Raw genomic sequence first — 27,819 nt, forward strand, 5'->3', positions numbered from 1 at the left:
CCGCACACTAAATTAGATGCTAAGCATAGATTATCTCTATCTCTTACAATTACATTTAAAACTGCAATAGTTCTCCCATTTTACATATAAGGAGAGTACGTTAAAAAATATTAAGCGGAAGCTTGGCGTGGTGGCACACACTTGAAATTTCAGTACTTGTGGAACTGCGACAGGAGGGGTCATGGTTTGAGGACAGCCGCATCTACTTAGTGAGGTTCTTTGCACCTCAGTTAAGACCCTGTTTCAAAATGAACAAAAAATAAGACTAAGGGTGTAGTTTGAAGGTGAAATGTCTGTGGGTTCCATCCCCAGTATCACAAAAATAAATAAAATATTAACCAATTTGATCAAGCTTAACTGCTAATTCTATAGAAATCATGCTGAGCCGAGACTATACATATTGTATAACTTTAGAAGATAACATGCAATATTAAAATAATAAAAATAGTATACTTCTACATAGTACTTATAATATTATTTTTCAAAATAATTATTATTTAATTTTTTAACATCATTTTTGCAAATGGTGTTCACCTTTTCTGGTTTAGCAGTCATTAACAGTTTGGGAATGTTAGACAGTTTGGCATTAATGAAAGCTATAACCTTTCATCTTAGAAAAATTCAAGCATATTTATTATCTTAGAGGTAATTTCAAGGAATTCGAAATCCTGAGATAAACTCAAAATTTAGGGTGGCTGTGTGTCCTGGTTTGCCTGGAACTAAGCAGGTTTCTGGGACACAGGACCTTCAATTTTAAAAGTAAAAAATTTTGAGACAAGCCAGTACAAGTTAGTCACCCTAAAATGTAACATTTACATAATACTTTAATAAATGCTTTTTAGTAGAAGCTAACGTTTTAGATTTGGTATATTTTAAATGAGGACAAGAGGCTAAGTAAAAAAAAATAAAGGTTTTACTAGGTCAAAACCTTTATTTTTATTTTAGCATTAAAATGAGCTTATTCTGACAAATTCTAATAGTGCACAAAGAGGATAAAAGTTAGTTTTTATGTGTTGTATGAAAATTATCTTATTGTTGCTCAAATATTGCAGGAAAGGAAAGCTTTATTGTTTTTATCATTAAGCTGAGATAGACTTTCTAAATTATCCAAAAATGTTTTAAAAATAAATGTTTGAAATGAATATATCAATTCACAATTGCCAAACTATGGAACTAGCCAAGATGTCCATCGATAGAGGAATGGATTACAAAACTATGGGATATATACACAATGGAATTTTACTCAGCCAGATATTTAAACCATAATAGTCCCATGAAAATAAGATAATTCCAATTTTTTATGATAACTTTGAAAATATAAATATCTCAAATGCATTTTTATTTTATTTATTTTTGCAGTAGTGGAAATTAAACCCAGGAGAGTTCTATCACTGAGGTGCATACCCAGCCTTTATTTTCTTTAGATGTTTATGTTTCCTCAAAGCTATTTTCTTTATTTTTTCTAATAATGTAGTTAAGAGTATTAGGAACATAGATGCATATAGCACTTGGAGAGCTTCCTCCTGGCTAATTTCTCAATCCCTCATATTCCCCATACATTATATTTTGTCCCAGGATCTTGCTAAGTTGCTCAGGCTGGCCTCAAATTTTTAAACCTTCTTCCTCAGCCTCCTGAGTAGCTGGGATCACATGTGTGTGCCACTATGCCCAGCTTCAAGTATTTTGTTTGTAATTAAAATTCCTAGTACATGGGAGGCTGAGACTGGAGGATCACAGGTTCCCAGCCAGCCTCAGCTACTTCGTGAAGTCTTTCACAACGTAGTGAGATCCTGTATCAAAATAAAGAATAAAAATAGAGATAGGGATGTAGATTGGAAGTAGAATGCCCCTGTGCTTAATCCCAAATACCACACAAAAAATTAAAATAATTTGGTTAAGTCAAAACTAATTATAAGGTAGGACATTTAGTAATATATCTTTCAAAACAACACCTGTTATTAACATATGTTCTCCTTTTCTAAGTTACAGGTACAAAATAAGATTCTAACATTTTATAAAATGTGGTAAAAAGTTTACTATTTAATATAGGATACCTTAACATCCTTAAAATGTTTATTACTCATATACAAACTGCTAATTAGTACTTATTAACTAAAATATTGAATACTTTAGAAAGTTTGACCAATATGTCATAATCCAGTTTCTTAGATTTTTACACGTGTGTGTGTGTGTGTGTGTGTGTGTGTGTGTGTGTGTGTGTGTTTGCTACTAGGGATTGAGGCAAGAGCATTCTACCTTTGAGCTATACCCCCAGCTCTATTTTTTATTCTTTATTTTGAAATAGTGTCTCCCTAGGTTGCTGAGATTCTTGCTAAGTTGCTAAGGTTGTCTTTATTTTTTTATTATTTATTTTTTGTGGTACTGGGGATGGAACCAAGAGGCTATCTACCTCCGGGCTACACTCCCAGACCTATTTTCTATTTTATTTGGAAACAGGGTCTCACTAAGTTGCTGAGAGCCTCACTACGTAGCTGAGGCTGGCTTCGAACCTGCGCGATCCTCCTGTCTCAACCTCCCAAGTAATGGGATTACAAGCGTGCGCCACCACGCCCGGCTCGGCTAAAGTTGTCTTTAAACACGTGATCTCTCTGTCTCAGTTCCCAAGTACTAGGATGAAAGGTGTGCACCACCATGCCTAGCATAGTTTGTTAGATTTTAAAGCTTAAATTCTAAAATATTTAGAATACTACTGTCTATCAATACACACACACACACATACACCACACACATATGTTGTGTCCCATAACATTGTTTCATTAAATTATAAATCATGTATATATGATAGTTCCATGGGATTACATTGCCAGAAAGGCATGGAAGCACAATCTTAATTCTTTTTTTTTTCTTTTTTTTTTTTTGGTACTGGGGATCAAACCCAGGGGCATTGTACCTTCGAGCTACAGCCCCAGCCCTATTTTTTAGTCTTTTCACTTTTGATAGAGGGTCTCACTGAGTTGCGAACGGCCTTTCTAAGTAGCTGAAGCTGTCCACAAACAGCGATCCTCTGGTCTCTGCCTCCCAAATGCTGGGATTACGAGCGTGCGCCTCCACACCCGGCTCATACAAGGCTCGTACAATCTCAATTCTTAAGATGCTGAAGCAGGAGGAGCATAGGTTCAAGGCCAGACTCAGTGATTCTGTACAAACTTCAGCAACTTAGCAAGACCCTGTTTTAAAGTAAAAAAATAAAAAGCTCTGGGGATTTAGCTCAAAGGCTGAATGCTGTTAGTTCAATCACTACTACCACCCCGAATAGGAATTTTCAAAAGAAAGGTTTTTTTAAGAAATTGTTGGCTGTGCATAGTGATGCACACCTGTGATCCCAGTCCTTGGGAGACTGAGACAAGGGGATACAGATTTGAGGCTAGCCTTTGTAAGTTAGTAAGATCCTCTATCAAAAGAAAAAAATAAAAAGACCTAGTGATGTAGCTTAGTGGTAGAACCCCATGGGTTCAATCCTCAGTACCACAAAAATAAGACTATTTTTGCCTAGTGCCATCATAGCAGTCTTAGTTTATAGAAGTACTCTGAGATGTTATCAGAACAAAAATCACCTAACCACACTTTTGTCAGAAGCATCGCAGATATTAAGCAATAGATAATCACACACACGTGCTTAAATATGGAGCATGCATGTGTACGTATTCATCTTTGAGATCAAAGATGGAACTTTTATTTGTCCAGGTATTTTATTAGACCGTGTCCTTTTATGTTTTTCTATTTAAAGTGCCAAGGAGTAAAAGAAGAATACAAAAGTAGAACACATCATGTTATTCTCCAGTAGAGAAAGGCAGAGGTATTTAAATGACTGGAATCTTCCACAAATGTTATGTTTGTTGCCAAGAAACACTGGTGCTTCTAAATTCACTGCCTTTGGCCATATAAAAATCAGTAGAGATGGCCAATTTCACTTCTCTAGGGGACGAATCTTTTGAGTCAGGAAATCTCAAGAGATTAACATTAAAGCCCAGTCAATTTTTCCACAGGATTTGAGGATCTGGGGATGGGTAAATGTCATCAGAGGGCTCCTAGGTAACTACTAAATATTGTTTTAAATACATTATTTGAAATTCAAACATAACAGCTAATCTTTGGTTCTTCTTAGTATAAAAATTAATAAAATCGTTAGTGTCTGGTAAGATTTTAAAATTTACTAATAGCATTAAGTTAATACCTTGTACTTAATTTCTATGTCAGTACAAATTCAAAAACTCAAAATGGACCTTTGTGGTAATGGCTATGGTTACCATATGAGAAGTTAGATTTGAACTCTTTCCTCAGGGAATTATTGAGAAATATTTATTTAGGTAGTATGACATATTTCCAGCTTTGTTCTAGGAAATGTGTTTTTTACTCACATTCATTATTTGGTATGGTATAATGCTGTTATTCATAGGCTTTAAAATTAGAAACAGAGGGTTTGAATCCTGGTTTTGCCATGTGAGAACTGTGTCCTTTAGCCTATTTCACAGCCCCCAAATAGAATGAGGGTAAAATAGATTTTTCTTCATATGGGTTAAAACATTCCTTGAAGATAAGAAAATATAGAACTTAGCACATGGTGATAAAGAAATTACTTAAAACATTGTCTCTTAAAATCATAATCTAACTACAATCACCTTTTTCGTTTATTGCTGGGTTCTCTTTAAAACTTCTTTGTAATTTTCTAGTCCCAGCTTACAATGCATTTTTTACATCTATTCAAATTCTAGGTATCTTTAAAATGTATTCTTCTAGAAAACTAATCTTATTCCCTTCAAACTGAATAAGCCATTATCTGCTTTGCGTTTCACACCTTGACAAAATTACCTTTACTTAAGTTTTCATCCTTTTTTTTTTGAGATGTCACAGTTAAAATCTAAGGCCTCATGCATGCTAGCAAAGCTCTCTACCATTGAGCTATAATTTCAGCCCAACTCTGGATGTTTAAATTCCTATTCACATAGTTAAGCTTAAGTGGGATCTCCTTTTCAAAGTGAATAATGTGATGGTATCTCCCTTTTAAATGTGAATATTGAGCCGGGCGTGGTGGCGCACCTTGTAATCCCCGCTCATGGGAGGCTGAGACAGGAGGATTGCACAGGTTCGAAGCCAGCCTCAGCTGGCCTAAGAGACCCTGTTTCCAAATAAAATACAAAATAGATCTGGGAGTGTAGCTCGGAGGTAGAAGGCCCCTGGGTTTCATCCCCAGTACCACAAAAAAAAAAAGTGAATATTGTTATAGGTAAGAAGATATTAACTTCTTTTGTACCTGGTCCAAAGCTACCATAGGACCTTACAAATGGTAGGATTTGACATTAGGAGAAGGTAGATTCTTAAGCGAATAAATACTCTATAAGTTTATCTATACTAAAGAGCAATTAATCTTTTTGTGGGTCTGGGATGGAACCCAGGGGCATCTGACCTTCGAGCTATACCCCCTGCCCTATTTGTTATTCTTTTTTTTAATTTTTTTTAGCATTTTTACTGCAAGCTTTATGTCATGTTACTCTTCTCAACAACTTCTCCCTAAGAAAATGGCAGTGTTCATAAGTACAAAAATTGTTATATCCAGTAGGTGGTGTTGTACATAACCAAGATAATAAGATTCTTTATAAGATTCGGTTTAAAAAATGTAGAATGTCTTGATAATTAAGTTGTCCCAAAGGCTAAAAATCAGGAAAGTGCAGAAAATAGATATACTCCTTATCATTTGCTTTCAGAAATCCAAAAATGATCCAAGAAATAATGATCCAAGATGTGATTAACATACTGTATCTCCTTTATGCCAAAGCAAACTTTTTACCTCAAAGAGGGTAATTCTGATTTACATTTAACACCCTTTATCCAAAAAGGACCCTACTTTAAGCCACTATATGAATAAAGTTCATAATGTGAAGTCATTTCTCTCCACGGAATGTTCTCATCTTAGTATATAAACTGCAACATGGCAAATAACTGAATCAGTTATAAAGAACTACAGGTTGAATATCCTGTGTCTGAAACGCTTGAGACCAAAACTGTTTCAGATTTTAGATTATCTGCACGTATATAACAGGATATCTTATGCATAGGTCCCAAACATAAACATAAAGTTTATTTTTGTTTCTTATAGCTTGAAGGTAATTTTATACAATATTTTTAGAGCAGCTGTCGGGGGTGACCCATCAGGAGGCCAGAGGTGGAATTTTCTACTTGTGGCATCGTGTCTGTATGCTACATGTTTGGATTCTGGAGCATATTGGTTTGGGGATTTTCAAATTAGGGATGCTCAACCAATAATAATAAATGTTAATTTATAATAATTGCTGGTAGATAACAAACGTGTATACCCAAGCCTAAAAGTTACTACAGTATTGAGGTCAGAACTAACATGATTCTTCTATACAGTCAGATTTCAATGAATACTATCATGGATCCAAAGAAACTTTAGTGAGTCCTTCCAAAACTGCATAATTTTCCAAATGATTTTTTCTCTGGTTCCAGAACCTATTCCATCAGTCTTTTTTTTTTTTTTTTTTTTTTTAGCCGTTTAGCTTTTGCGATATTTTCTTGACGTTTTTGTTTCTTCTTTTGCTCCTTCTCCCTGGCTTCAATCATCTTGGCCAACTTCCAGGACAGTACAACACTTGCTAGGAACAGTGGAGTAAGGGCCAAAATAACTGTTGTGAGGAAGCCCTATGGGTCCTTTGCAGCCCATTCCACAACATACTCAGCCCGAGCCTTTATGTCAAACATCCTTGTAACAGTCTTAGGAAAACTTATGCTGGAGTCGTGATCCCTAGTTTTGTTCTGGGAGGCAATCACAATTTTGAATGACTCTGTTTTTGTCTTCTTTAATTCGACCGTACAACTTCTGAGAGATTTAAATTCTATATAATGGGGAGCGTGCACAGGCCGCACAGATCCCGCCGCACAGATCCCATGCACCGCAAGTGCAGACCTGCTGGCCCGCGGCTCCCACGCCCCAGGAACAGAGCGGCTCCTCTGGGCCCTGCTGGCTGCCTTGCCACTCCTCCCTGCCGGCCCTGCCCGCTGGGCGCAAGGCCCCCCGGATGGCGCTGCCTCCGCTGCCCCACTCACCTGTTATTCTTTATTTTGAAACAGGGTCTCACTAAGTTGTGGAGGGCCTCACTAAATAGATGAGGCTGTCAGCAAACTGAGATCCTCTGGTCTCAGCCTCCAGAATGTTAGAATTACAAGCTTGTACCACCTTGCCCTGCCCGGCTGAGAGTAATTAATTCTATAATTAAAATTCTGCCGAGAAATTGTAATGTTGAGAGAAATTTAGTATAGAAATCACATATAATAGTATTAATTATTAAGTGATATTAAATATAATAATTCTGATACTGAAAATATATAAAAATTCAATAGAGAATACTGAAAAATACTCATTTCATTTCTAAAAAATGTATTTTATATTTATCAAAATAATTTCTTACAGCAGTTATGGTGAAATATGCCTGTAATCCCAGTACTTTGGAAGCTGAGACAGGAGGATCTGAGGTTTGAGACCAGTCTTAGCAACTTAGCAAAGCTCTCAGCATCTTGGGCCTTGTTTCAAAGTAAGAAGTAAAATAGGGCTGAGGGTGTAACTCCGAAGTAGAATGACTCTGGGTTCAATATCCAGTACCAAAAACACAAACAAAAGTAAGCAAAGAAACAAAAATAATTTCTTGCTCAGTAATGACTGACTCAGGTAAAAGTGACATGGAGAGTTGAGAATAATGATATGCAAATGGCTAAGAGGACAGTAAAGTAACTTAGAAATGATCAAACAGTATGGCCCATCAACATAGGGAGAAGAATGTATCTGAGTTTGGAGGACTCAAACCTCCTAACCATGGTAATTTATTTTATTTTATTTTATTTATTTTATTTTATTTTATTTTATTTTATTTTATTTTATTTTATTTTTTGGTGGTACTGGGGTTCCTGGAAGCCCTTCTACCTCCGGGCTACATTCCCAGACCTATTTTATATTTTTGAAACAGGGTCTCTTACGTCAGCGCGGCTGGCTTCGGACCTGCGCGATCCTCCTGTCTCCGCCTCCTAAGCACGGGGATTACAAGCGTGCGCCACCACGCCCGGCTCTAACCATGGTAATTTAAATCCCTCCAAGCTCATGATAACTGTTGCTACTCAATACTTGTCTAATTACTTCATCTTTAAAACAAGATAATAAACAACAGTAAAAAGAAAATCCAGTGTGAGCATTGGGGAAATAAAAATTTATGAACTAAAAGTCTTTGAATCAGCCTTACTTAAAAGCAAAAGAAATTCAAGTACACAGGGAGAGTTGATGGAAAATCCTAGAAATAATCTTGTTGATCTAATCATATTAAAAATTGAAATTAATGAGCTAATTATTCTTTTTCTCAGTAAGACACAGAGCTTGACTTTGGAGATTATTTACATTTTGCCTTTACTAAAGGCTACTTAAAAATAACAAAAGAGAAATCAGGAAAAAATAGGGGGAAAAGTTTATGCAAATTGAAATTCATGGTAACACTATCTCTTGTTTTCATAAATAAGAAAAAGCAAGAAATGCTTGATACATCCAGTCATATAGCTATGAAGTTTATCGACACATTTAAGTATGAACTATCAAAGTCCCTAAGACATTTAACCATATGAGTACAAAGATGAGCTTTAATCTGATGTAAACTTAAACCACAAGTCAAGTAATGACCACAAAGCTTGTAAAGCATGTTTGTTAGAAGAAATTATTTTTTTTCACTCAATCAAGAAGAATAATAGGATTTGAAAAAATTAGAATTTGTGTGCTTAAACTCACTGGAGTTTAGCGTTCCCTAGTCTTATGACAGTTTAGCTAACATTTCATATGTATCTCTGCCCAATTCCACTGTCTCTCATACACTTGATATTTTTCTATATTTACCAAGATGACATACCTGTATTTTTCATAACTACAAATATAGTCTGAATATCATATTATATTATAGACTAGTATCTATCAAGCTATATACTATATACATGCTATGTAATGATTGTGAGAAGAGGCATTAGTATTTTTTTTTATTACTTTGTATTCTTTGTGGCAATGGGGAATAGGATCCATGACATTGTACATGCTAGACAAGTACTCTGTCATTGAGCCATAATCCCAGCCCTAAACGCTATGTTTACTAGGAGAATTTCAAGACCAAATAAAGCTTATATCTTTCAGCAAATGTGTGTGTGTGTGTGTGTGTGTGTGTGTGTGTGTGTGTGTGTGTGTGTGTATATATATATAGTGGTACTGGGGATGGAGCCCATGGGTATTCTATCTCTGAGCTACACCCCCAGTCCTATTTTTAGTATTATATTTTTGAAACAGGGTCTCACTGAGTTGCAAAGGACCTCACTAAGTAACTGAGGCTGGCTGCAAACTTGTGATCCTCCTGTATGAGCCTCCAGAATGCAGGGATTACAAGCGTGCACCACTACGCCCAGCTGCGCACATAATTCTGACAAGAACACTTGTGTTAGGTATGCTTTCCTTTTTATTTATTTATGGTACTAGGGATTGAACCCAGGACTGTTCTACTACAGAGCTACACCCAGCCCTTTTTATTCTGAGAAGCGCCTCACCAAACTGTGGCAAACCTGTAGTAATATTTCTTTCTCAGACTTCCAATTATTACAATTACAAGCCTATCTTAACACAAAACTTTTGTATAAACATATTGAGTAACTTGTCTAAGGTAAGAGGTAATAGGCACTATGGAAAGAAGCAGATCTCAAGCCACTCTGCTAAGGCCTATGTTGTTTTGAGTATCCTGTTACTTTGGCTCAATGATAAAAGATTAATAAAAATATTTTTTCTCCCCAACTCTTGTTGTATGACAGAGAAAACCCTAATACTATATATGCTTGCATGTTCTGAGGAAAAGATTGTGCACATATGTTTATATTCATATGTACATGAATAAATAGTTTGTATTAAGATATAAATTTAAAATCTATGTTCAAACGAGGTGATATTTTAAAATTTGAGCAAAACCTATATAGAATCCTATTTATTTTAATATTTATATTTATGCATCATCTGGTCTCTATCTTATCAAGATATTTGAAGGTCTGTGTCATTTGAGAGAAGCTGGTTTCTAAATGGTTTGCAGGAGTGTTTGAAATGATGGCTTTAAATGTAAATGTACATACAGAACATCCACTGTAGATTTATCTAACAAATTCTGTAGTTTTTATAAGATTCACAAAGAGGGCATAAACTAAAAACACAAAATAGAAAATTAAGGTTTTTATAGTTGCAATACATAGTAAATTCTATTTTTTAGTCTTTCGTTTCTAGCTGGACAAATAATGTCTTATAAAAGTTTAGTTCCTCTGTTCTCTCAAGTACCAAGTGAAGCAGAAGATGATGTTATCTCTAATGTAGGATGGAGATTGCAGGATACAAAAAGAATAGAGAAAAACAGGGAAGGCTGCTCTAGAGAATTGGAGATTATTTCATTTCTTTATCACAGTGAAACTAAAAAGGACTTAATAAGAATATTTGTCCTTGAGCTACAATTGTTTTCTTCTAGATTTTATTCTATTCTGCCATGTCTACTTTTTCTGATTGACCCTTCATATTTCAGATATATAACTACTCTGATCCAAACCAAAATTGAATATATACTATTATTCTCACTCATAGCACTTTTATTTCATCTGTAACATTTATCTTTTGGTAGTAGATATGCAACCCAGGGACATTCCACCTCTGAGCGATATCCCCAGCCCTATTCTATTTTTTATTTGGAAACCAGGCCTCGCTAAATTGCTGAAGCTGTCCTTAAACTTGCAGTCTTCCTGTCTCGGCCTCCCAAGTCCTGGGATTAAAGGCATGTGCCACCATGTCTGGATTATATTAATTATCTTAACTGACAACCACTTACACATGTGTTTCTCCAAGATTTTGAGTTTTTTCAAGGATGAAAGCAAAAGAATACAAACTATCATTCCTTGGTACATGATAGTCAAATAATCAACTAAACCTTTGTGATCAACTAAATATATAAAAAGAGTATGAGGTGATTTCTAAATAAATTTGTTCAGAGTAGTCATTAATGATTTCCAAAAATAATGTTTCAAAGGTCACAGTTAAGATAGAACCTCTCCAAAAGTATATTTATTTATTTATTTATATATTTTGGTACTAGGGATTGGACCTAGAGGCATTCTACCTCCAAGCTATGCCCCCAGCCTGATTTTATTTCTTTATTTGGAAACATGGTCTTACTAAGTTTCTGAGAGCCATGCTATATTGCCAAGCTGGCTTTGAACCTGCTATCCTCCTGTCTCAGCTCCCAAGTACTGGGATTAACAAGTGTGGGCCACCATGCCTGGCAGCAAAAGTACTTTTAAAAAGTTGTACCTTGACAATAGTATGCCCAATCTCAACATTTATTGCACTTTAAGGATTAAAAAATGTTTTTCTGTATAATAAATGAATAATTTTTTTCTTTCAGTAGAAAACACATTTAGAGTGCTTACTTTGGCAGCACATTATACTAAAAATAAAATGCTAGAGAAGATTAGCATGGCCCCTGAGCAAGAATGACACGCAGATTGGTAAATCATGCCGTATTTTGGGAGACACAGGAGGGAATCCAAAGGAGAAAAATCCTTAGCTGAGGGAGGGAGGGGACCCGAGGGAGGTAAGAGTGAGGAGGAAGTCACTATGTGCTAAGTGCATGTATGTTCTGTTAATATGAACCACATAATGATATGAGATTGAAATACAGCAATAAAAAGTATTTTTTGAGGTACTGGGGATGGAACCCAGGGTTATTCTACCTCTGAGCTACACCCCAGCCCTATTTTTTTTATTCTTTATTTTGAAACAGGGTCTCAGTGAGTTGCAAAGGGCCTAAGTAGCTGAGGCGGTCCATGAACCTCGATCTTTCTGTGCTAGCCTCCCAAAAGCTGGGACTACAAGTGTGTTCCACAATGACCAGCAAAAGTATATTTTGAAAAGATAGATATTGAAACCCTTTGGATTTTTAGCATGACCTCCAAATCACCACATGAATAGGATACGTCCTAGCTCTTCTTCCTCTTATAATACTATTCTTGTTTTATTCTTAGGTTTGCCTAATCTGGCCTTTTTGTACATTCTTAACATAGGAGCTTTGCATGAATGCTTTAATAAAATGAGCTTGTTCCAGCTCCATTAGCTAATTGCTATTCATTATTATTATTATCATTGTTATTCTTATTATTATTTTCTGTGGTACTATGGATGGAACTCAGGGTCTCAAGAATGCAAGGCAAGCACTAGAACACTGAGCTACAAACTCAACTACTGCTATTTATCTTTTTAAGCAATAATTCTATTCCTCTTATCTTGAATACATGTTGAAAAATATTTACATATTATACATTTAAAGGTACACATAATCAATATGTTTCTATAAGAATAAATGTGAAGCAGAGGTTATTTTGTACACATCTGCTTTATTTACAAGTTTATATATGACTCATGCTGGAGATATAATATATGGTAGCTGAATTATAAGAGAATTTTGGTCAAGAACAAACCAAAAAATTGTTTGTAAAATATATATTTGACTTCAACTAACAACTAGAAGCAAAATAAATGATAAAACTAATAAAAATAACATGATTGAAGATCAACAATGGAGATAATTGAAAATCATGATTAATTTAAAGGCTACAAGCTGTGAGCCATGGAACTAGGCTAGAAGTGCAAGCACACCACTAATTGTAAGCAACGAGGCTTTGCGGCAGGACTTTCAAAGCCTTTTGGAGATTGTATTTTACCATCACATGCCCTAGAAGTCACAATTGGAGCTGCAGGATTTAATATTTTCCCTGATGATTTTTGATACCCTTTTGGTCCCATTCCTTCTTACTATGGCCCTCTTCCTCCATTTTGGAATGCAAATGTTTGTTCTGTGCATTATACACTGAATGCATGTAAATTGCTTTCTATTTATTCAGAACCTCATGGCCAAGAGTTTAACTTGAGTCTCAGAGGAGACTTTGGACATTGGACTTTTGAAGAAAGCCGGAACGATTAAGACTACTTTGGAAGGTGGACTGAATACACTTTGCACTGTGAGATGGCCATGAGGTCCAGAGACAGAATGTTATAGTTTGAATTTAGAATATCAACCAGACCTCTTGTTGTAGAGGAGACAGTCATGTTGGAAGTGGGACTTGGTTGTTATGTAGGAGTACCTAGATGTGTGGTCTTGGCAACTATATATGTATATATCCTTCCTCCCCTTGCTTGGTCTCTGCTTGCAGTCTCCATGATGTGAGAGCAGAGTACCTCTGCACTCTCTTACTTTCTCCCTCTGGCCACCATGGCCTGAACTCTGCAGGCTTTACTCAGCCTAACATGAACAGAAACCTCTAGAACTATGAACAAATAAATCTCATTTCTTCTAAATTGTTGTCATTAAGTATTTTGGGTCACAGTAGTAAAAATTCTGTCTGAAATATGCATGAAAGGAAATATACCAAGTGATAGGTTCATGTATGTTTGTATCTATTTGAATCTCACTATGATTTAATTCTTCTTTTGATGTTATAGTAATTAAAGGCAGTTCCATAAACTTTGATGTGTGTGTGTGTGTGTGTGTGTGTGTGTGTGTGTGTGTGTGTGTGATTAGGGACTGAACACAGGGGCATTCTAACTCTGAACTACATCACTAGCCAAACCCATTTTTAAATTTTTTTATTTTAAAACAAGATCTCACTAGGTTGCTGAGATTCTTGATAATTTTTTGCAGCTGTTCTGACCACATCCCTTTCTTTGTTTCTATACAAAGCATTTGATCTTTCTTTAGTCATCTTAATTTCCCCCACACCACCATCTCTCTAGGCCCCAATTTATACAAGCCTTTCTGCCCAAACTGCAAATATCTAAAGTATCTATGTTTTGCATTCTGCTTTAAATATTCACACTACAACTCACTGGATGCAGAGATTAATACCCATAATGTAGCCTGGATACTTGGCTGTTTTGAGATTTCCTATTCCTGGTCAACCAATGTATCATCTTCCTGCCTGCCTGCCTTCTTTCCTTCCTTCCTTCCATCTTTGCTTCCATCCATCCTTCCTTCCTTCCTTCCTTCCATCCATTGCCTGCCAGTTTTATTTTTTTAATTTGGAAACAGGGTCTCACTATGTTCATAAAGCTGGCCTCAAATCTGAAATCCTCCTATCTCAGCCTTCCAAGGATTGGGATTACAGGTACAAACCTCTGCACCCTGCCTCATGCAATGTTTCAGGACAAAATGCCAATAAGGATTTTTTTTTTTTTTGCCAGAATGTAATACATGTGGCCTCTACTCCATTTTCCTATGGAGTCTTCTTTGCCCTCTGAAATTTTCTTAGCACAGTCTTTACTGGTCACCTTCCCAGCAGCATTCTGCCACTTCCAATTTCTTCTCATAAACCAGTTCCAAACATTTACAATCCATATGGTTAGATTTAAAAAAGGAAGTGTTCCCACTCCTTTGGTAGCAATTTTTGTTCTGTCTGTTAGGGTGGTTGAAGTATGTGGAGCTCAGGACATGGAGAGATGGAGAGAGAGAGAGAGAGAGAGAGAGAGAGAGAGAGAGAGAGAGAGAGAGAGAGAGAGAGAGAGAGAGAGAGAGAGAGAGAGAGAGAGAGAGAGAGAAGCAAGCAGTAGAACTCTGCTCTCACATCATGGATGCCAGAAGCAGACAGAGTGAACAAGGAAAGGAGGAACATAAGTATAGTCTCCCAGGCCACATACCCAGGAACTCTTCCCTAGCAACCATGTGCCAACTCTAAAATGGCTGTGTTGTTTATGATATGAGGTCTGGGAGACTTTTGAAATCTCACCCTATTCCCTTTCCTCCCCCTTCATACCTGTTAGTGAGATTGGTAATGATATCTTCACATATGGACATATTATATGAACAGTTTCTTTGCTCTTTCCTCTTTTTCCTTCACCCCGCCATCCTCTTTCAGTGCCCATCACTATTCTACTTGTCTCTTTCATTTATCTGATGCCCCTTTGTTTCCTATTTTCTTTTTAGCTTTCACATATGGGAAAAAAGAACTAGCTAATTGTACTTAGCATAATCTCTAGTTCAATTTTCCTGCAAGTGACATTTATTTATTTATTTATTTATTTATTTATTTATTTATTGGTGGTACTGGGGTTCCTGGAAACCCTTCTACCTTGGGGCTACACTCCCAGACCTATTTTATACTTTTTTATTTGGAAACAGGGTCTCTTAAACCAGCGCTGCTTGCTTCAAACCTGTGCAATCCTCCTGTCTCCGCCTCCCAAGCGCAGGGATTACAAGCGTGCGCCACCACGCCTGGCTCATAATGTTCTTTATATTTGAGTAAAGTTCCACTGAGGTAGGAAGACTCTGGGAAAAGTTCCCATCATTTATCTTCCAGGTCACAGCTCCAGAATCCTTTCCTAATGGATGCTTATCAGGACACCACAGTTTGCACAAATCCCCTAGTGATGTTTTCTTTCTAAAATATTCACACATTTCTCTGTGTGTTTTGTCATTCACGTTGACAGCACGTTCCAAGAGAATAGAGATGTTCCACAAGAATGTAGTTTTTATCTTACTGGTTTTTATTTTCTTATTGTCATACTCAAGTGATTGGTGTCTTTTACATATTAGACATGTAAAAAAAAAAGCGTGGTGGCGCACGCTTGTAATCCTAGTACTTGGGAAGCTGAGACAGGAGGATCGCACAGGTTCAAAGCCAGCCTCAGCTACTTATTGAGGCTCTCGGCAACTTAGTGAGAACCTGTTTCCAAATAAAATAAAATAGGTCTGGGAATGTAGCCCGGGGGTAGAAAGCCCTTGGGTTCTATCTCCAGTACCAAATATATATATTTTTTGATTAAAATAAAAGTAAAATTTTAGAACTCAACTTTATTTTATGTAAAATTTTATAGAAAATTAAAATCATAAATGAACTATCCCAGTACTTGGGAGGCTGAAACAACAGGATTGTAGGTTCAATACCAATCACAACAACTTAGCGAGACCCTGTTTCTACCTCAGTGGTAGAGTGTCCCTGTGTTCAATTCCCAGTGCCACAAAATTAAACAGAAAAGTTAAAAGGGCTAGCAATTTTGCTCAGCATTAGAGTGGCACTGCCTCAATCACTAGTACCACAAAAAACCTAATTAAACTAAGTTTTAAAATAAAATATATCATTATCTTAATTAGACTCCACAATAAATATATATGAATAAGACCTAAACATTTGAATAAAATCAATAAAATTTAACATATTTTATAATGGATTTTTAATAGTATGTTGATTTTTTTTCTCTATTGCCATTGGAGATTGAACCCCGTGGCATTATCCATCTGAGCTACACTCCTATACATTTTAATTTATTTTTTTATTTTGAAATAGGGTTTCATTAAATTGCTGAGTCTGGTCTCAACCATCAATTCTCCTCTCTCGGCCATCTCCCAAATACTGAAATTACAATCTCATGCCACCACAATTTGTTTCATATGTTGATTTTTTTAAAGAAATTTGAGAATTTTAAAGATATTCAAGTAACAATTTTCTCATAGTTTATACACACCTTCAAATAAATGTTTGCAGATTCTGATTTCATGATGATGGGTTGCTTTCATGCTAAAAACACTGCAAACATGTTAAATGCATTCTTCTTTATGCAGTGCAATATTCACATTCAGATGTAATTGCAATCTTGAAAACCACCTTTCTTTCCTGGAAAGATTGAACATTTGACTTTGTGCTTGTATGAAATTAACTGTAGAGAGCAGTTGTTCTGTTCATTTATTCCTTCATTCAACAACCCTGTGCCATCTAAGCAAAGATACTCAATACTCTATTCTTGATGAACTCACAGTATTTTAAGAAAGATTAGAAGAAATACCCAGGAAGCAGATACAGTGAAGAAGGGCACCCCAGGTTGAGAAATATGTTTTATATGAAATTGTATAAAATATTTAAGAAAAATTGAAAATGTCTGTGTCTAGATGCAAGGGCATTTTGGAGAAGTAAAATAAAATTTCAGGCTAAAGATATAGCCAGAATTTTTAAATAGTAAAAATATTTAAATATTTTAAAGGAAAAAATGATGTTACATTTTTATATTATTGTATACTATAAAAATAAATTTGATTTTTATTTGTGTGTGTGTGTGTGTGTGTGTGTGTGTGTGTGTGTGTGTAACTGGGGATTGAACCCAGGAGCATTCTACCCTGGAGTTAGCTAAAGCCAAAGTCCTATTTTATTTTTATTTTGAAACAGGGAAGCTGGGTGTGGTGGCACACACTTGTAATCTCAGCATTTGATAGGCTGAGACAGGAGGATGGATCGAATTTGGTTCAAAGACAGTCTCAACTACATAGTAAGGCCCTTTACAACTCAATGAGACTCTGTTTCAAAATAAAGAATAGCAAATAAGCTGGGGAATAACTGGAAGTAGAACGGCCCTGGGTTCCATTCCCAGTACAGCAAAAACAAAACAGAAAAGAAAAGAAAAGAAAAGAAAAGAAAAGAAAAGAAAAGAAAAGAAAAGGAAAGGAACGGGGTCTCACTAGGTTAATAAGAATCTCACTATTTGCAGAGGCTGTCCTTGAATCTGTAGTCCTCCTGTCTCTGCCTCCTAAGTACTGGAAGTACTGGGATTATTACAAGCATGCACCACCACATCTGGCCTCTGAGTTTGGGTTTTAGGTCAATAAATTAAATATTCAATACAAAGTTGTATATAAAATACATATAGATTTTTCCTTTGTTACATTATTTGAAATTTACTTTGTACACACATGTATTTAAAGATTCATATATACATATATATTTCCAATATGTACGACACACGTACTGTAAAGTATTGAATATTTAAACAAAAGTAAATGAGTTGCTAAACAGCAAATATGTACATATGAAAAAATAGATACATTTGCTCATGGAAGTGCTTTTTAAAATTCCATTACTTCTGCGAAATTAAGCAAGAGTCACCTCAGGAATCTAAGTCCACAGAAATCGTGAACAATACAAATGTTAGCAATTATACATCAGCCTTTCACAGAAAGAAAGTTTTTCATGTCAACAATGCACTCAACTCATTAAAGCAATCACTTTATATTTTTTGTTGTGGTTTTATCAGGCAAATAGATCAATTCTAAGGGAATCTAAATGGAGACTATCAATATTAGTCACTGTTCTATAGGCAGTTCAGTAATTTACATTCAATTACATTGAGAATTAAGAGTAGGATACATAGGAAGCCATTTTTCATTTTTGTTTTTGTTTATGTAAAGTATGTTCGTGTCAGTGCACAAACTTGTGCATCAATAATTTCTCGGTTATTTTTACTACCCATAGAACATAATCTTCCCCTATTTTAAGATTCTCTCATTATGGAAGTTTTGTTTTCCTGTATTAAAATATGCATGTTTATAATGAATAACAGCATCAGCTTTTGTACTGAATGTTTCCCAAGCTCTTTCAAAGTGTAAACAAATGGTCAGAAATCGATCACAATTTATTTATCAAATATATGTATATGGTATCCAAAAAGAGAACACTTTTTATATATATTATGTACATTCCATTATTTATATTATATAGAGAAAATATGTAGATCGATTTATATTTTATAAATTTATTGTATAGCATATATCATATATATTTATATATACCTATAAGCTATTTTACCAATTTCAATTTGATGTTTCCCCCATTAGAGTGCTGTTAAATATGATTTCTTTTAGAATTTTTGAGAAACATGAAATAAATAGCTCATTAAGGAAACTCTTTGTGAATGCAAGTTTTAATTTGCTCTCTGAGTCTATTGATTTTATACAAGTAAGCAAACGAAAACTGTGTTTCTAAATCATGCGTCTGTAATAAATTTTTTAATAAAAAAGTTAAAATGTTTTAAAGAGACAACATGATTTGTTTTAAGTTATGTTGTATCCTGGAAACAAAAATCTCCTTAGGTAAGAGAAAAGTTTACAGCAACGTATGTAACTATGCAAACTGCAAACACATATACATACATCCCTTTTGAGCTGCCTGAGGTAAAGGTATCTGGGAAGATCAAATATAAAATGACTCATAAGTAAATTACAAAGCCCAGCATTCTCAATATCCTGAGATTCAATAAAAGTACATTTTACTAGCAAAGTAAACATTACAAGAAACTGGCTAGCTTGGTCTCAGAACAGTTCTATGCGCTATAATGATCCCTCCAAATGTTAATAGTGACAACGGATCTCAAGACTCTTACTTACAGTTGATTAAATGAGGTATATCTGGAAAGGAACATAAATTATGACATAATGTTTAGACTCTTACCACTTTAGATATATTCTAGGAAAACACAATGTATTAATTAATTAAATTTGTTTATTCATGGTGCTTTTTGTTTATTTTTATTTTGAAACAGTTTCACTAAATGACTATACCTCTCTCAAACCTAAAATCCCTTTCTCTCCACTTCCCAAGTACTAGGATTATAGATGTGTACTGCCATGGCCATATATAAGTTTTTTTTTTTTTAATTCCTTTATAGCTGGGCCCAGTGACACATGCCTATAATTGCAGCTACTCTAGAGGCTACAGGAAAAAAAATCAAAAGTTTGAGGCCTGTCTGTACCACTTAGACCTTTTCTCAAAATAAAAAAACAAAAGTCAGTGGTGGTAGAGTGGTAGAGCATCCCTGGGTTCTATCCCCAGTACCAAACACACAAAAAGAAAACAAAACAAGAAACAAACAAAAAAAGAAAACCTTTAAACATTTTCTGGTACCATTAACACAGATATTCTAGACTACTCCAGAAAGAAACAAACCACCACTTAAGTAAATTCTGTATAACCAATACCTGGCTCAAAATAGTGAAATAATTTCAAATAAATCCAGCCTCATTTCATAACAAAACACTGAAAAGTTCATGCTCTGGATTACAATCTTTAGATATCTCCTCCTCGACGCTCCATATAATAATTACTCAAATGTCACTCTGCAATTATTACTATACCAATGATCATATACTGAAGTTTACATTGAAGTTATAAATAAGTATCCAATATTTAAACATTTTTCATCATCACCTTAATATCTCTTGCCTTTGTGTTGTCCAAAGTAAAATCTATTCATGGAATAATTGAATTGGAACTGATAAAGATGAATTAAAGTTTAACATTCAGTTTTTCAGTCCTACTAGTCACGGTTTATGAGCTCACTAGTCACATGTGGCTGATAGCTATGTGTTTAACATTAAAGACACAGAGCAGAACTACTGCCAAAATTCTCCTGTACCACAGTGTAAGTACAATATTTATTTTCGATATTATTAATAAAAGGAGCTTACATGTTTATTGATGCTGGTATGCTATTATGATTTACATATAATATTACAGAGCATTTTTAATTATAAAATACAACTAATTTTTTTGCCTATAAGACAGAATCTATGTATTTACTCAGTACAAGATTTACTACAATTACCATAAAACTAAGCCTTAATGCATAAAATAAATTTTGAGATATCACCTACATTAACTTTAAATATCACCTGTAACTTAAAATATCTATTAAAGAATATTGATAATGCGATTTAAATTGTTTTCTCTGTATTTTCTGTAAATGTATTAAATGGTTTTGATTAATATGGGATTTACAGTCAAATATAAATGTCTTAGAACACATTTTCTGCTGGTGGTATGCCTGGCGGCAAATCACCATACTATGATAGATAGTTCCTCGTTTACTCCTGGAACAAATACCAGTTTCTTGTTTTCTTTTTCTTTTCTCTTTTCATGGAAGGACGGAGTAATGGGCATTGAACACAGAGGTATTTTGCTCTGAACTAAACCACCAGCACTTTTTAACATTTGAAACAGGGTTTCTCCAAGTTGCTGAGGGTTTCTAAGTTGGTGAGACTGGCCGCAACCTGTGATCCCCCTGTCTCAGTCTCCAAAGTCCCGGGGTTATGTACCGCCATGCCCAGCTGAGAACCAGCTTTTCTTAAACAGACCTGCTCTGCTCTCACTGATTGATTATGGTAAAGACTCTACAGAGCTTGGGAGAACCTAGTGCCCAGGGCAAACAACCCTTTGCATATAATGAATGTGAGCGCGCGTGTATGTGTGTGTGTGTGTGTGTGTGTGTGTGTGTGTGTGTGTGTGTTACTCAAGTGATTTTCAAATGCATCTGAAGTCTGTATTCTTTTTACTGTTCCTTTTCTACCAAAGTTCAGGTTGGCTATACTTTTCTTCGAAAGGCCACAGCTTCTGCTGCATGGTCTGTCTAGTAACCCCTCTTTGTCTTTTATTTCTTCAGGTCTAGGGATGGATAATGTCCTCTACTCTTGCCAGTACCATCTGGTACTGTCCCATCAATTTCTCTTAACCCTGCATCCACCTTTGCAAATTGCCCCTTCATTACCATTCATGTAAACACTTGAGCATGCTGTGCTTTCCCTGTTGATTCACTAAGAGATAAGCATACAGAGATCATGGCATAGCTACTATAAATCAACAATATGTTTATAACTCCATATAAGGTAATATTGGGGCAAACTAGAACAACTAGAGAAGCTGGAAACAACTTGAGAAAAAGGAAAAGCATATATTTATGCATAAGAATGTTAATTATAATGATATATAAAACACCCTTAAGCTGGGTGTGGCGGTGCATGCTTGTAATCCCCAAGCTTGGGAGGTGGAGACAGGAGGATCGCGAAGGTTTGAAGCCAGTTGTGCTGGCTTAAGAGACCCTGTTTCCAAAAATAAAATAGGTCTGGGAGTGTAGCCCGGAGGTAGAAGGGCTTCCAGGAACCCCAGTACCACCAAAAAAAAAAAAAAAAAAAAAACCCAAAAAAACCACCCTTAATATGCAACATTAAAACAAAAATTACTATATTACTATAGATAATATTCTTAAAAAGAAAGAAATATATACATCAAGTATTATGGCAAGAATGTTGACCTAGGGACATTGAAGACATGCTAATCCAGTCCAAAGAAATACTGGTTTTAAATGCAATATCTTTATGAATGCATACCAATTCAATCTCAGTTTCACAGAATAAAAGTATGATAGAATATCATGAAGCAATTTAAATGATAATTAAATTTCATAATGCAAAATCACACACCAAAAATACTGACTCTATTAAAGAAAAACTGTTTAAAGAAAAGATGTTTTGCTTTAGGTGGTTTTTCTATCATTTTATAACTGTACTTTTAAAATTTTCCTTTATGTACCATGAGTTTCTTTGCTAAAAAGGAAAATTATGAATAATAAAAAGTTAACAACTGAGAGTTTATTAATGAATCTGTATGCATAATCTATAATTTAAATTATAAATTAAAACATAAATTTGGGTCAGCTCTGGTGGCCCATGCCTATAATTCTAGGACTTGGGAGGCTGAGACAAGAAGCTCTCAGGTTCAAGGTCAGCCTCAGCAATTTAGTGAGGTCATTAGCAATTTAGTGAGACCCTGTTTTAAAAAGGTAAAACAGAAAAGCTGGGCATAGTGGCACATGCTTGTAATCCCAGCATTTGGGAGGTTGACACAGGAGGATCGTGGTTTGTGGACAGCCTCAAATACTTAGTGAGGGCCTTTGCAACTCAGTGAGAACCTGTTTCAAAATAAAGAATAAAAAATAGGGCTGGGGGTGTAGCTCAAGGGTAGAATAGTGTACCTGAGAGGTAGAACACTCGGGTTCAATCCTGAGTAGGAAAAAACAAAAAGCATAAATTTGGACAGAACATCAAATATTTTTAGTACTTAATGTTAATATTTCTATACTAATATTTTCATGTTAAATTTGCATCCTATAAAGCTTATCAACTGGTAGGTAATATTTGAATTAAAACACAATTGTAATATTAATATAGAGTTGTCAGTGTGTGGCAACTAGGAAGCAGTAAATTAAAAAATAGAGAGGGAGCCAGGCATGGTGGCTCATGCTTGTAATCCCAGCATTTGGGAGGCTGAGAAGGGGGATCGCGGTTCACTGACAGCCTCAGCTACTTAGTGAGGCCTTCAGCAACTCAGTGAGACCCGGTTTCGAAATAAAAAGATTAAAAAATAGGGCAGGGGGTGTAGCTCGGAGGTCAAATGCCCCTGGGTTCCATTCCCAAACCGGGCAAAAAAAAGAAAGAAAGAAAAAAGAAATAGAGAGAGGGATAGTCTATTTTGTAACCATGTGACCAATATGAGAACAGAGAAGTAGTCAGTGAAGAGGTTTAGCATCGCCCTTGAAATTTTCACATTAAAATTACTTTGTTAGAGAATGTATTGTCTGTTTGTTCCTTTATTTGATTTCACATTTACACATAAATACATTCTTAAATATATTAAAGAGGCAATTGTATTGTTAATGTCTTAACAAAGCAAAGGAAATAAAGTTTTGGGATCGGATCTGAGTTTATGAAGTCCACATTCTTCCACTTAGTAACTATAAAGTCTTGTGTAAATTACTTGATCTCTCTGAACTCATGTATCTATATCAATAAATGAAAGTGAAAAAAAAAAAAACATGACTTCAGAGTTAGGGGTGATTGACTTAGGCCTATAATTCTACTACTTGAGAAGCTGAGACAGAAGGCTCATAGGTATGAGGCCAGCCACAGCAACTAAATGAGAGCCTATTTTAAAGTCAAAATAAAAATAAAAAAGGGCTGAGGGCATAGCTCAGACATAGCATGCTCCTGGGTTCAAAACCCAGTAAAACACACACACGCACACGCACACGCACACGCACACACACACGCGCACATATACATGCACATACACACACTATATGTCAAATGGCTTTGGAGATATGGTATGTTTTAAATGAAGAGTGTCTGATATAATTAATAAATGATTAACCTATTTTCTAAACAGAATTTAAATGATAAATATTATCAAATGATACATTCTTTTTATTTTTGGGTAATATTCATAAGCCAGATTTTTCTGCAAGTGAGTTTTTAAAAAATATCAGTATTAATTAAGCTGAGTGTGGTGGCGCACGCTTGTTATTTCAGAATTTGGGAGGCTGAGACAAGGAGGATCACAGGTTTGTGGCCAGCCTCAGCAACTTGTGAGGCCCTCTGCAACTTAGACCCCATTTCAAATTAAAGAATAAAATAGGGCTGGGGGTGTGGCTTAGAGATAGAATGTCCCTGGATCCCATCCCCAGAACCACAAAAAAATATACAAAACAATCAGTATTAATTAGCGTATTTATTGTGGTATTAGATAGAATTCAGGGGCCTTCTACCTCTGGGCTACACCTCCAGCCTCATTGTATTTTTTTTATTTGCAGTCAGGGTCTAAGTTTCTGTGAGCTTCATTAATTTGATGAGGATGGCTTCAAAAACATGAAATCCTTCTGTCTCAGCCTCCAAGTACTGGGATTATAGGTGTGTGTCACTAGGCCTGGCTCTAATTTTTATTTTTAATTGATACATAAAAATACATAAATATTTTTATTTGTTTATGATGTTTCAATTCATATATATACAGTATATGCTATTCAAATAAGTATAAACTTATCTCTAAACGTTATCTTTTTTGTGTGTGATACTGGTTATTGCATCCAGAAGTGTTCTACCTCTGAGATACACCCCCAGCCCTTTTCAGTTTTTTTTTAAATTTTGAAACAGGCAGGTTTTTGCTAAATTACCACATAATGACTTCAAACATGCAATACTTCACGCATTCAATATCTCTGTATCAGCTTTGCAAGTGCTGGGAGTACATTTGCTACTGCACCTGGCACATTTATCATTTCTTTATGGTAAAAACACTCAAAACCCCTTCTTCTAGTCTTCTGAAATATATGGCTCATAATCATTATGTAGAGTCACTCAACTGTACATAAAATACAGAGCTTATTTCTTCTCTTGTACTCTAACTTAGAGCCCATTGACCAACCTCTCTCCAACTTTCCCTCCCTTTCCCTCTATTGGACCTCGAGTAGTAACTCTATGAGAGTTTTCTCAACTTTGGGATCAGTGATTGAGATCATGTGATACATGTCTTTCTGTGCCTAGCTTATTTCATTTAGCATAAGGATCACAAGTTCCATCCAGGTTTTCATAAATAACAGGATTTCACTCCTTTTTATAAATCTGTTTATATTTTAATTGCCCATATTAAGACATTTGAAGATACGTTGAATGAGATAAATTATTTCCATCATCTTGATACTTAAATTATCTTTTTACTTTGAGTACACTTTCAAAATTTTCAATGCTCATTCCAAAATGTTTAAAGGTAAGTTTATCTGGAGTCCCTCTGGTATGCAGATTACTCCCAACTCCCACATATAAAAGAAAATATATGACCCTTGCTTTTTGTGACTGGCTAATCTCACTTAACATAATGTTCTCAAGGTCCATCTATTTTCCTGCAAATGGATGTAATTTTGTTCTTTGTTGCTGAGTAGAGGAGCCAGGGAGGTAGGGGAGGGGAGAGTGTCACTATGAACTACATTATGAGGTAAAACTATAATGCACCAATAAAAGTATTAAAAAAAGAGAGAGAAAGAAAAAAATACAGTCAAGGTTAGAGATCAAATTCAATTCTGAATTCAAATCCAAACTTTCAAAACTCTTCTAAGACAGTAAAATAACAATTCTCTAAATTTATGGGACTGCATAGGCTATTTCCAAGCATCATATTTAATTTAAGTTTGTTGCTTGTCACAATAGGCATTCTTCTCACTGAAATAAAAGAGTATTCCCTCTATTACTTCTTTGAGTTGGTTTTAAAAACTTATTCACGAAGATAATTGTCTTTTTAATATAACTTTCAGAAAATGTGATATATTTAAAAAGTATACTCTTAAATTTTCTATGTAAAATACCTTCCAAAGAAGAGCTATTACCCCAGAATCCTCTTATTTTTTTTTTTTTTTTAGTATATTCTACTTTAAAAACTCAGGTGTTATACTTCACTGAATATAATGTGTTAGATTTCTGGGAATTTAAGATAGTGTTATTTGACAAAGTTCTAATTAACTGCTTGCAAAGTTAAATTTTTTTCTCATCAAATAACTTCTCAAATATTTTCTCATCAAATAACTTCTTAGAACTGGAGATTTTATTTTAAAAGGACAATATTAACACTTAATGCTAGGATTAAAGTCTTCCTAACAGGAAAAAAATAATGATAGTAATAATAATTCATTTATGTGAATGCTTTATCTCTGCAACTAAAATCTGATCACCTGTTACCATAGTTGGTATACAAATTCAGTTCCACAGTCCATTATGTACAATGAGTCCATTATATACTTCTTGAATCATAAAAAAATCAGTGGACTTTCTACATTTTAAATTATATGTATTTCTTGAAGGAAAGCACAACTATTTAATCAAGTGAACCTTTCTGATTGCTAAGAAAGTCTCACCTCCTATTATATTGACAAAAATTGCATCCTATGACCATACTTATACCTAAAAATGGCAAATGATATAGAAGTACATTAATGGATTAAAAGAAAAATTATTAATTTTCTGTGACAAAGGATACACCTTCTCCCCTGAAGACTACTGTCAAATAGTGTGAATATCTGAACAAAGCCAGAAGTCTATTGGGATAGACACAGGTAGGAATAGGTAGCTATTGGGTAGGCAAGACAACTGTTGGCATTGTAACAACTTTACTTACAATAGAAAATTCAATAATAATCATCGATAAGATTCTCTTCTAGCATTATATGAACAGAATTCTTATGGATTTTCTACCTTAATTTTATTTTAAAATTAAACTTTAGTCTTCAAGTTGTTTCATATATTTTCATAACTGACTTATTAGAAAAGCCCAATTTTGTGGGCTTTATGTTTCTGTTCCATAATTTATGAAAAAATATAAACACATAAGTACAAGGAAATACTAAATAGTATTTTAGAAAACGTGATTTCATAGTAAAACTTTTATAAATCAAGCATGCTAAAAATAATTCCTAATAAAAATAGTGAACAATCTAAAGTATCAAATCAGTATATCTTTAAATATATTTTTCTAAGAACAGAATGATAATTCAAATTAAGTGATTCTAACTGATGATTAATTAAATCCTCAGGGGAGCAATATAAATGAGAGTAATTTAAGAGTAGAATATCAATAGATTTTAGCAAAAGAAGAATTGATAGTGCTCATTAAGAGTTTTATATAATTTCTTGAATCATGATTGCACTATTGATTTACAGTCTCTTTTCATAGGTAAACTTCTTCGAATCTGGCCACGTTTTATAAATTCTAAAAGAGTTAGCTCACTGAAGGATTTTTGTTAGTTTTTTTCTTTAATACTCTAGTGTTATTTATTTATTGATGGTACTGTGTATGGAACCCAAAGACCTTCTACTTCCAGGCTACACTCCCAGATTTTATTTGGAAACAGGGTCTAAGTTGCTGAGAGCCTCACTAAGTACCTAAGGGTCGTTTTGAACCTGTGCAATCCTCCTGTCTCAGCCTTCAAGCGTGAGGATTACAAGCGTGCACCACTATGCTCGGCTCTAATGTTATTTATTTATTTATTTATTTATTTATTTATTTATTTATTTATTTTGGTGGTACTGGGATTCCTGGAAACCCTTCTACCTCTGGGCTACACTCCCAGACCTATTTTACACTTTTTATTTTGAAACAGGGTCTCTTAAGCCAGCGGCTGGCTTCGAACTGTGTGATCCTCCTGTGTTCACCTCCCAAACTTGGGAATTACAAGCATATGCCACCACTCCCGGCTAATGTTATTTTAAAATATACATTTAGTGTGCTTATTTTCATTAAAAAAAACAAAACTTTAGCAAGGCACTGTAACAGCCTCTAATC

At 35.0% G+C, this 27,819-nt stretch overlaps 1 protein-coding gene and 1 pseudogene across 3 annotated transcripts in view; both read right to left on the bottom strand.

The window, feature by feature from the left end:
* The window catches only part of DMD (dystrophin), a gene marked incomplete at both ends in the record, with an annotated part of 2,101,015 nt that overhangs the window by 1,971,393 nt on the left and 101,803 nt on the right, over positions 1-27,819 (bottom strand). The gene's annotated exons all lie outside the window — the stretch shown is intronic.
* LOC308279401 (small integral membrane protein 15-like) lies at positions 6,490-6,738 on the bottom strand (annotated as a pseudogene). The gene has a single exon. The product of its transcript is annotated as a small integral membrane protein 15-like (transcript).

Source organism: Muscardinus avellanarius (assembly GCF_963383645.1).
Source record: "Muscardinus avellanarius genome assembly, chromosome: X".
In the NCBI taxonomy this organism is placed as follows: domain Eukaryota; kingdom Metazoa; phylum Chordata; class Mammalia; order Rodentia; family Gliridae; genus Muscardinus; species Muscardinus avellanarius.